Below are 12,306 nucleotides of genomic sequence, written 5' to 3' on the forward strand. Positions count from 1 at the left end.
CCCTAAACCCTAAAACCTAGAGGCCGCCTAATCGGTTCACCTAGGCCGTTCACTGATTTTTTAAATGACTTGGGCCTAGGCGAGTCGGTTGGGTATCGCCTAACATCTAGAGACCGCCCAGGCGGCCGCCTAGACCGATTTTTAGAACAGTGTGCCTAATGGATGACTAGCCCAAGATACATTTTATGTTTAAAAGGAATAGATATTGGGCTTTACATTCGATCATGGCAATGGCAAATGGCACTATTCTATTATTTGGGTAGCAGCAATGTTGCATGGATGTGGACGCGGACGCAGATGCAGGCAAATGCAGACACAGTGACTTGGCTATAACTCAAAAAAATAGGACGCAGATGCAAACTAGACGCTGGAATTAAATAATATATATAATTTTATTTTATTTTAATAATTGAACATTATAATTTATAAACTAATTCATATGTGTCATAAAATTCATGATTACTTAAAATAAACATCCACAAAATTAAACAAACATATTAATATAGTATTTAATCAAATTTCTCGTAAGTCTTAACTCTTAAGTCTCAACAAAACAAGAACCAAAATAAAACTCACAAGGCCACAAGAAACATAGTAATTAGTAAAGAAAGAGCCCTAGAATTCCACAAGACAACATGATCAATTTTCTTCTCCCTCTTCCACTTCCTCTCCAATTTGATTGAGCTCATCCTCAATACTAGTTGTCTTGTTTGTAAAAAACATTGCCTCCATTTTTGGTTCATCAAGTGAAAGGTCGGCTATTTCAAGTATGCCAACACCATCCAAGCTATCAAATGTATCTCCACCAATGTCCCACATGGTAGTCACTCCTTATTTGTATTCCTTGGATTTTCTTGATAAGAGGCGAAGATTAGAATGAACAAATACCAAGTCTTCGCCTCTCTGTGGTGTTATCTTGTTCCTTTTCAAAGAATTTATGAAAGAGTAAGTACTCCAATTCCTCTCACAACATGAAGAGGAACATGGTTGTCCAGCTAGCTTTAAGGCTAAGCTTTGGAGCAAGGGCATAGTAGCGCCATAACTAACCCACCACACATTCGGTTCCATATATTCTATATTCTCAATAGATTCACCATTTCCAAACTCATTCAAAGCCGTAGAAAAATAAGCAAACTACGTATTTACTGTTCTTCGCTCATCTTTATTAAGGAAGTATCTTGCGAAACACTTTAATCTCTCGGCAGAAATCCCCTCGTCTTTGTGTGGTGCAACGCGAGTAGGACACTCATTGAGCCATTTAGCACTATAGTACTTATATGAGTATAATATTTTTTTATTAGTAAAAAGAATATATATTAAATAACAAAGATTGAAATGAAAAGAAGTTACTGTACTTGGGATTCAATGAGTGAACCAAATAGTGAAGTGGTGTGTTGATTTTGGTCCATCGAGCCACTAGTATCCAGTGGACAACTATATAAAAAGCAAAGCTCTCGTAATCAAGTTTTTTTTCATGGCTATAGATAGCAATCTTCACCTTCCATATCATTGAATCCACATATCATACACCAAATGAAGACAAGGCTGATCTGTGTTGCCTTTCCTTGCCATCTCATACATCGCCCCAGTGAAGAAAAGTATGTAATCAATATCATCCCACCACAAATCATCTAATATCTTCTCTTTGACAAAAGCAGCTTTACCAACATCATCCTTCCTATGGTTTGCCCAGTTGGGACTAATCACCATATTCAACAAGCCTTGCTTTATGACTTTAAATCTTCTAAGCATAATAATGCTGGAAGCAAAGGGTATCTTTGCAACTAAAAGCAAGTTCAAATGTGAGTACTCATTAAACATAGGCAACCGCATCGAGTGGTTCATAATGAAGTTCTTAACCACCATCACATCTCCAACAACTTTGGTAATCTACTTACACTGCGAATACGTTTCTGAGTTTGCTTCGGTATTCTTTGCTGCACATATGTTATTTAGCGCAAGGTTCAAGGTGTGCACTACATAAGGAGTCCAAAAAATATGTGGATATACTTCCTCCCTACACGCGGGGGCATTGTTTATAATCACTTGGACCACATTTAAAGGTCCAATGGATTGAATCGTCTCTTTGATCAAGTTAGCTATGAAATGCTTGTCTTTAAACACACCTTGGCAATTTACTGCTTTCAAGAACATCATAACAATTTCAGAAGCCGCCATGAAGTTGATAATTGGTCTCCTTTGAGCATCCGTCCACCCATTACTAACAATACTAACACCCTTATCATTCCAAGTAGATTTAATAGGCTCTAGCAACCTCTCAATATTTGCTCTCTCCTTTTGCAGAAGTGTAGTTCTTAATGCATTGTACCTAGAAGGAATACAACTAGAAAGTTTTTTACTTTGAGCAGTCGCCATAGAGAACGCAAGATAATAGTAAGGATTTTTTGCAAGATTAAATGGTAAACCACCTGAGTAGAACATCCTCGTAATAACACTCGTTAATTCATCCCGAGCTTTCATATTATAGGCTTTCTCAATAGGTGATTCACATGTTGATAGGGTTATATACTAAAAACATTACTTTTGTATTAACTCTAATTCTTTATATTTTAAATGAGAATCATATGGGCAAATGTTATGCATATTATATATGTTATTAGTTATATGCATGTGTCTAATACTTTATGTTGTAGATGATATGGTGTGAACACACAAAAGATCATATCATCAGTACCTTATAAAGTATAAGTAATCGTTCACAACCTAGATGGATTTGGACAAACCATTGGTACTGTTGTAGTATAATATGGCATTAGTCTATCTTGACTATAGAATTACACTAGTACACTTTGTGTATATTGAACAGGACCAAGTGAGGTTGTTTCTCTTTATACTGACTATATAAGAGAACAAACACTTATGTTATTATGGATGTTTGTCCTCTTAATCCGGATATAATAACAGGCACTTACGTGCATTGTACATTGCTTTAAATCATCAATGAGTGAGATTCATTTGTGAATCAACAAACTCGATGGATTGGGTAATGACATTGTATGTAAAGTGTGTTGTTGATTATAGAAGGAATCTGTGACCCGCAGGAAGTCGGGTTGATGATTTCCCCTTGAGGAGCTCAAAAAGATTGTCATGTAAACCCTGTAGGTGGATTTATTTCGACATGACAATGAGGTTAAGTGGTACTACTCAAGGACATAAGAAGTTGATTGATGTTGTTGTTAGTAACTTGACTTAATCAACGGACATTCGATATGTTAAACATGGGGAGATCAACAAGCATATAATATGGAGCCCATAAACGCTAACACGTAATTTGGGATTAGGGCAGTAGTGGAATAAGCCATTTGTTGACGGACTTGGGTCATGTGTTCTGGGCAAACATGGGAAGCCCAAGCCCGTCAGGAGGCCCAACCCTAATTTCTCCTCATGGTCCCTATTGTAGCCTATAAATAGATCCCTTCTCTCCTGGCTGAAATTAACCATTCACTATTCATTTTTCTGGATTGAAAAGAGAGCCAAGGAAAGATAGATCCAAAATTGGATCTAGCTTTGTGAGAGAAAAGGGGGTTGGTAGATCGTTGCCCACACAACATCCAATCTATTGAAAGAAATACAATAGAAGATCAAGGGGTTGATTTGTTGATTCGGATTCATAGCTATTAGATTCTCAGAGTTATCTCAACCGGATTTACAGGTATGTTTTCATATCCAAAATCGTGAGAACCACTAATTCTGCTGCGCGTGGTTTTCACGGTTTGTAGAAATATTCATTCTGAAATAACGGTTCCTACACATGTTCCCCTCTTTCGTTTTGATAGAGAAACCTCAAATACACCCATAGTACTTGCAGTCGAGGCTGAGGAGGAAGAACTTCGAGTTCTACTGGTAGATGGTGGTAACAGAACTTGCTTGGGTAATGAATTCCTTAGCTTTAGCTCATACTCTTCAATGCTCTTTTTCATCTCAGCCAAGTGCTCAGTAGTGACTTTGGCACATGATTTACTCCCATTACCAATAACTTTCATTAGATGACCCCTCACTCTTGGATACATCCTGACGATTACTACTGAACAAAAATTGCATTGGAAACGGACATTGCCTCTTCCTAGAATTATTTCCAAAATAGTAACATACTTCCAAAGAGGAGGTTTTTCTTGTGTACTCATTTTAGTGGAATGGAAACAACTGCCCTTACTAGAAGTCGTAGCGCTAACAGTGCCTACAAGTTAAATAAATTCAAAATTAACTTTAAGCAGAGAACTAATTGAGTTAACTCAAACAAATCTGGTTATTAGAACAAAAGGACGATAACTAAATTAAAGTAACAAAAGAACTGACAAAAAAAAAACCCTAACCTCACATTTTCTAACCCAACAATTCTGAGTTGTAACCTCAGTCTTCAACAAACAGTACTTACTAATTGGTTCCGTCACTTGTTCACTTCGTCACTTGTTCAACAAACACTACTTATTACTTATTAATTTGCTTCAACAAATAGTCTTCAATCCATCAAAATCTCAAAACAAATTGTTTGTCACTTGTTCACGCCATTTCTTACTTTGTCGAAGAGAGCCAGAGAAGCAAGGTGAGAATGAGAAGCTAGGTCATGGGGTTCATTTTTTTTTCTTACTTTTTCTTACTTTATCTTTATTTTTTTTATTTGTTTTTAAAGTATTTATATGTGACCTGCGTCTTGACCTTGGTTTGACCGCGTCCCAAACGTGTCTTGACTTGCGTCCAATGTGATTCACTGCGTCTTGACCGTGTTGGCCACGTCGGACACGTGTCCGAGCCGTGTCCGTCCCTGCGTCTACGTCCGACGCGGACACAACTCTTTAACATGTGTGTCCGTATATTAGAGGTTAGCAGTTTACCTTGGCTAAAGCAAACGACCTTGTAAACCATAATATACAAGAATCGAGACCGCCAAACAAATCCAACCAGAAGTAACTGTTGTCGGATCCCTAAATCCATTATGTTGGACATCTCTTCCCTGTCTCCATCATCACATGTTATTCCATGGACACCAATAACCCTAATTTCATAATATATATCGCGTTCCACTATTTTACAACTTTTGAATATTTCAAAGTTCCACCTTCGATTGTCAAAAATAGTGATTTTTGCCCAATGAAAATATGTTATGTGTTGTTCACCAATCTCTAACTTTAACAAATCTTGAAACTCTAGAAATCTTGAAGCAGTATGTTTAAAAAAAGATCCCTCTATCCTCAATTGTACCGCTCATCAAAAATGTAAAAATGGGTTGTCATCGGCCACAAAGATGGATCTTGGTCCTCAACTACGTTATCGACCTATGATGACGACAATGGGACTATGATGAATAAATCATCAAATAATGTTGATAGGTATTTGTTTTTGGTTTTTGAATTATTTATATAAATATTGTTTTAGATTTTGGTTTATGTTTAGGTGCAAAAGTTTAAGAAGCGCAATAATAGGAAGTTCAAGCTAGTAAATCAAAAGTTGAAAGTCGTGTTAAAAGAATTCGAATTTCAATATGCAAGCTAGTGCATGTGATATGTCAAGGTGTCACACCCTGAATTTCTAGACAATTAAAATTGAGAATTATTCAAGATATAAGTATCTCAATCGTCACCCAAATTCAATCATCTGAAAAACCCAAAGTGAAACGAAAACCTAACACCCTATTATAAAACGCAACATAAAAGAAGATCAAATTAAAACCAAAATGTACAATCCTTCAATCACATTATTAAATTATAAATAAGCTAACCAATTCTATTATATCTGTCTCTAAACAAATCCAAATCAAGTGTCCTGATCCACTGCACTTCGCCATCTATGTTCCCAAGAACACACCCACGTTGCAAAAGAAAGCAAACATGAGTCATCGAATTGAATTTGATAGTATGAGTAAGACTATAATAAAATATATAGTACTACATTCAATCTTTCAAATAAATAAATATAATGTCACCAACCATTTCAACTTGGAAGACAAGATAGTTATGTTTTCCAAAACGGCGTGTAGTTTCTTCCAAGCAAGCTCACTATATATAATTTCAAACTAGTAAACAAACAAATTATATCTTACCTTTAATCTATCACGATGTGTCAGGGTAGGACAACGTCTCTGCATAAAATATTAATAAGTCCTACCATCCTGCAAAACATAGTTAGATTTCCTAAATGTAATCCTTTAAAGTATACATCTATTTCACTCCCACTGCAACCATCATGGGTATACATAATCTAGCATAATATATCAACAATATTAACATTCATGTCACACCACCATGCATATCCATCATATCACGCTAACCACATTCACATTCCTTCTTAAGAAATTATATGCATCATATCATAATACACAACCAATTATATCCAACAACTCGCTCATCATACATAAATCCAATATTTTACTTAAAAACCGCTCGTCTACTTACAAGAATAAAGAAATATTACAACCATAGAGTACATTCATCCCTTAGCTAGTGAGTATCAACTCGCACAAACCACATAAACATTTCTTTATAATAAATCATATACATCATAATACATAAATATTCATATGCAATAACTTAGTCATACATAAAATCAATATTTTACTTTTCTTATTAATTATTTCGTTGTCTCATTATTAATAGACACAACCCAACTTTTAGTTCCTACTCTAATATTTGCACTTCACACATTTGCCAAATCACACATGCCTGTGTGCCTCTCTCACACCGAGTACCACTATAAGACATACGTCCCAAGCGGGGATATCGCCTTCAAGAAACATATTTCTATATTGTAAAATTGTAACTTGTGAGTCACAACCATCTCTGGGCTTTCCATGCATGCACATAAACAAAGCCTCTTTTGGGCATAAAAAAATAACATGTCATTCTCGTACATTCAAGGAATCCATACTTACATTCCCGTACACTCAAGGAATACAACCAGCCCTCAAGGCGAATACATTAGTTTCTCTCTATGACGACTTTTCACATGACATCATTAGTCATAAACATTTTTTTCTTTTTCTTTTCAACAATGAGGCGTGGAGAAATCTAAAGATGTGGGTGACACATTAAATTATATATAACTGTTATTTACGTAAGATCACACTAATACCATTTAGACTCAATTTTATACACATATAAAAATCACATCCAATGTCAAAACTCGGTAATAAATCAAATATTCTTTAACGCATAGAAGATTGTAAATATAATAACAGTGACATACATCTCTCTCAAAGAGATTAAATATTTGCATTCATAAATATATCCATAAAGGTAGAAGTAAAAAATAATATGACATTCCAATTCCAAAATACCACCACATTTCGAAACACGTGTAAATCAATTCAAAAGAAAGAAAGACGAACAATCAGAATTCATGCCTTAAGGTTGCACACTTCATTTTCCTTTTATTCCTCAATTATATATATACTAAACTCAAAATTTAATGTAGCATGTAACGTGTTATAACATACCTTTATACTAACATTTAGTGTATATGCAACAAATCTGTACTTGGAATATAATTCAAATGTGAAATTTAAGCAATCAAAACACCCATATGTCTAAGTACAATCATTTAGCTCATTACAATCATGGTAGGTTATCTAGCTAACTTGCCAAGGCAATAACTTTTCCTACAGTCATCCAAATGATACACCACTTGATTACTTGAAAACTATGATAAGTATACTTACTCTTTCATGTAGAACTCGAAGTCCCAATGTCATTCTATCTAGGACTAAAAATAGTTCAAACTTTGTAAAAATCCTTATTTTCAGCAAACTAGAATTCTGACATGCTATCTTCCAGAGAGCACAACTCTTTCCACAGGTGTCCAAAAGCTACAAGTATTTTTGTATTGAAAAGAAAACATAACTTATTCTTTTATGTTAGTTTTACAAAAATTCTAACTCGCACTCTAACTATATGAAAATTAAGCTAAAACACAGTGCACAGAAACTAATTTCTGACGCACTATTTTTTGTCAACCAAACGTCCAGACATCATAACTACCTTCACAGACCTTGGAATGCAACGAGGCAAATTGGGTTGGAAAGAAAACTAAGAAAATTCACTTTTTTATGTTTTGACAAGAGTTTGAATCTGACCCTAACTATGTGAAAATATGGTTCCAAAACAGACACACATCCTAATTTTCAGAAGACAGATTTCTGACAGTGTCTTATCGACTGCGTAACTTTTCACATTCACGATTAAATGAAGAAAGACTTCTTGTTCTAGAAAGTATACTAAAGGAACTTGGTTTTTCATGTTTTAACAAGATCCAAAACTTCTAACATAACCAAATGCTACAAATCAACTAGTAAGGTGTTGTTTATCAACTACACTTTTATCTAAATAAAAATACTTACCAAACATATATATGTCTAAACAAGAATTTGGCGCCAATAGCTATCTCATGCATCACTATCAAACAATACCATTTAGTCAAAATAGTAATCTATAATGTTTTTACCCGTAGTTATAAACAACCCCACAAAATCCAAAAGTTCTAACATCTGTATATATAGCACTCCAAACATTTGTTCTCATATATATAAACCAATTCAAAAGCCAACCAATAAAGTCATGCAGACGCCTCCAATATACCTTCTCATATAAATAAGCTAATTTAGAAAGAAATAGATACATGTCAAACCTTCCCAATACTCATTCTCATGTATATGCGCCACTTCGAAAGTAATGTAAACACTTCAACCTTCAAAAGTTAGCATCTGTATATAAACACTTCAAGCTATGTAAATAACCTCCTGCAGACTACCAACGACCCCTTAACAACCCATAAGAATCTATATATAACTAGCAAAAATAAGCCTTGTTGTAGTAACAGTTTGGCAACTCTGCTTCTGTAACATTACACAATATATAATTTTTTTGATCACATTAAAACCTTTTGATCCAAGAAAAAATAAAATAAAATACATAACTACTATAAATTATATGATAATCAATCAAATAAGATTTGAAAAGAAAATAAGATTTTGACTACTTACCAGAATTAATCGAAAAGCGAAAACGTTTGTTTATGTAATAAACTCGAAATTCGGTGAACTCAAAAACCGACGTTAAGATGTTGTCTTCTCCTCCGACCCTTCTTTAATCTCCCTCACTCACAAATAGTAAGCTTTCTCTCTCTTTTCACTCTCACTCTCTCTTTCTTTTACCTATTTTTGTTTTTTGTTTTTGTTTTTTGTTTTTTTATAGCATGTATTTTTTTTTTAAAACCCACGAAAATAACAAAGAGGGAGCAAAAGAGGGTTCGGTTAACCAAACCCCTTTTCTTTCTCTCCTCACATTTTCTCTCTCTTCTTTTATCTTTATCCATATATATGTTTTTATATAAAATTATTAATATTATGGGGTAGGTTCCGTTTACAACAGTTTTATACAATACCCCCACTGGACCCTTCAAGATGTTTTAAGGGCTCATTTTTTGTGGATAATTAAGATGTTCTCACTATGGATATGACCTCCACAAAAAATCGGGTCCTTTGAACATTTCTAAGTTTGCCAAAAAAAGGTTACAAAATCAATATTTTTGGACCGTTGATAAAAATTCATAGGTTGAGAGCAATTTTCTCATGGTTAGGAGTTTTCAAATGAGCTGAATTTTTGTGGAGATGATCTCCATGGTGTGAAGATCATATCTACAAAGAATCAAGGCTTAATTCATATTTTCAAGGGGTATTGTAGAAAACGTTGTATAAAAAATGTTGTAAACAGAACCTACCCCTAATATTATATATACCGTATTATTATGAAAATAAAACAGGGGCGTTATATAAAGGTTGTTGTTCTAGCTCTTAAAGGCAATATTGGAATTATATAGTTTGTTGTAGGGTTATAGATCATGTTTGTATAATATGAAAACGTTGTTTTATGGTGATTTTGTTTTACTTTTGTTTTGGACCCTCCTTCATAGGCCCTTACTGGGTACATGCCCATTACCAAGCCTAGGTCCACAGGCCCTACCCGTAATGGGCATGGAATAGCTACAACCAAGCATAATCGGCTCAACTCTAGTAATGCCCAATGGCTCATATCCATTGATAATTAAAGCCTAGTCCACATCTATTGGACATTTGTACTTGGAACATCCTATTCCTGAATCCAGACCTCGTAAATTATGAAAGGAACTGACCTTCAGAGTTGGGAAACAATTCCAACACGAAATTGGTATATTCCTAAGAGATAGACTCAATATTGCAATTGAAGCAAGATTGTGACCGAATAGGAAACATCTTAATTCCATTAGGACTCCTTCAGACGGTCTAAGTTCCCTATATAAACATAGGGGAAAACCCTAGATGAACTACGCAAGCAAGAGTGAGCATACTTCCCTTTTTTGTTTGAGACTTGATATCGAACAACAAGGGTATGTAGGCAGCTCTCTGGAGCCCATCAGTCTCACCGATCCCAGATCCTCCATCCACTCAATCAGTCCTTTTATTTGTTTAGGCAGATTTACCCTAAACAAATTAGTGTCGTTTCTAGGTCTAGCTTTTCCACAACAGTGAGAGCCATGTTATCTCAGCAAGATGCAAACTAGATCTATGTCAAACAACAATCAACAACCATCCAACGAGCAACAACATGTGCATCCAATATTGTAGAAAGGGTCGCAACAATAGATTCAGGATAACAAAGCCCCTCCAACACTCAACAACGGACACGCCATCGGGAAATCCACATAGTCCAATGCTAGGGCTAACCAGAACCCTACCAAGATGAGGCCTTCCACCACTTCCTCAATGTCAACATCAACTACAATCCTATTACAGCAAAAAACAACCATACATTTACTAGCAAAGCAAACAGATCTGGATCCTTCGAGATTAGCTAATGGAATTTGAACAAGAAAACAACAAGCTCCGTAACATAGAAAAATGCCCTTGCACAACCTACTTACATCATTCATTCAGATCACAGAGCTACCGTAGCGCATCTCATAGTAACATTGTTTGGGACCGCATTGGACCAGATGGAGAACATCATAGAACTGATCAGAATCAAAGATATTTCGTGTCCTATCACAGTAGATAAGAATATTGCGAAATAAACAACCATCAACCTCCGAAACGGATCGGGGGGCGACAGAATCAAAGCTCACCACCACCAGGATCACCTAGCTCCTCACACAACACTAGAGGGCATAGCTCTCATACTTCACCACTTAGAAGACACAAACATCAGATATAACTAACAATGTTCTCGCACTCTTGATAGTCTACGGAACAACCAAAACCAAGGAGTTGAGGAAACAATAACAAACAGAACAATTCTCCAAGAAACCCCCCTTGATGCACCCATACCGCCTAGATACATTACCTTAAACAATCTTAGGCTCGAGCAATTGTTGAAACAAAACTCCACCTACAACCAAAACCAAAATTAGTGCAAAGAATTAGTCATCAGAGGCTCCATGGCTACTCCGCTAGCTCCGCACATTATCCACTGTGAACATCCCAAAGGATTCAAGCGCCCTGACCTTGAATTCTACCACAAAATTGAAAGGTTCCCCTATTTACACCTCTTCAAATACCATTCGCAGATGATCATGTATGCCACATACCAAGATCTACAGTGCCTGATCTTCACCTCCACTCTGAAAGGAGGCCGATGCAAGTGAATGGTTAGTTCTACAAGCTTTTGGAAGGCTCCATTACAAATTTTGAGTAGATGTTAACTCTATTCGTTGAAAAATACAAGTCATTAATCAAAGAGAAAGAGGGTCAAGACACACTGTACAACTTAGTGAAAAAAGATGATGAAACACACAAGGCATTCAACGCTATGTTCAAAAAGGTCTTGATCACAACAGAGCAGCCATCCGACCTTTCTATAACACAAGCTTACAAAACGCCATTGGTTACGATGGCAACGGTCTCTACAATTCGTGAACCAAGCAACCGCATCGATCTTAAGAAGATCTCTATCTATAATGGAGTAGAGGAACTCACTTGGATATAATAAGATAATGAAGCGCACATAATCAAGGAGTCTGTCATATGCAAGCTGCAACAACAACAAGGTTCTAACAATGACCAGAAAAAATCAGATCGAAATCAAGACAGAAAATCAGTCCATCCATCCAGCGCCAGACCACCCAGAACGCCGCAGTCTTTAGAACCAAAGATTTTCACTCCGTTGTCAATGAAAATCTTGGAGATCTATGAAAAGATTTTTTTTTTTGAAAAAAAAAATACTCATATGCTATATGATTAGGCACAAAATATGTATAACTCAATCTAAGCATGCAATTCAATGCATCTAAACTAAATTATTCTATCTTACTCCTAAAAAAAGT

At 35.7% G+C, this 12,306-nt stretch overlaps 1 pseudogene; it reads right to left on the reverse strand.

Moving 5' to 3' along the window:
* Positions 1–639: 639 nt before the first annotated feature.
* LOC147481844 (uncharacterized) lies at positions 640–4,031 on the reverse strand (annotated as a pseudogene).
* Between the last annotated feature and the right edge of the window lie 8,275 nt (positions 4,032–12,306).

Source organism: Coptis chinensis, chromosome 8 (genome assembly GCF_015680905.1).
Source record: "Coptis chinensis isolate HL-2020 chromosome 8, ASM1568090v1, whole genome shotgun sequence".
In the NCBI taxonomy this organism is placed as follows: Eukaryota; Viridiplantae; Streptophyta; class Magnoliopsida; order Ranunculales; family Ranunculaceae; genus Coptis; species Coptis chinensis.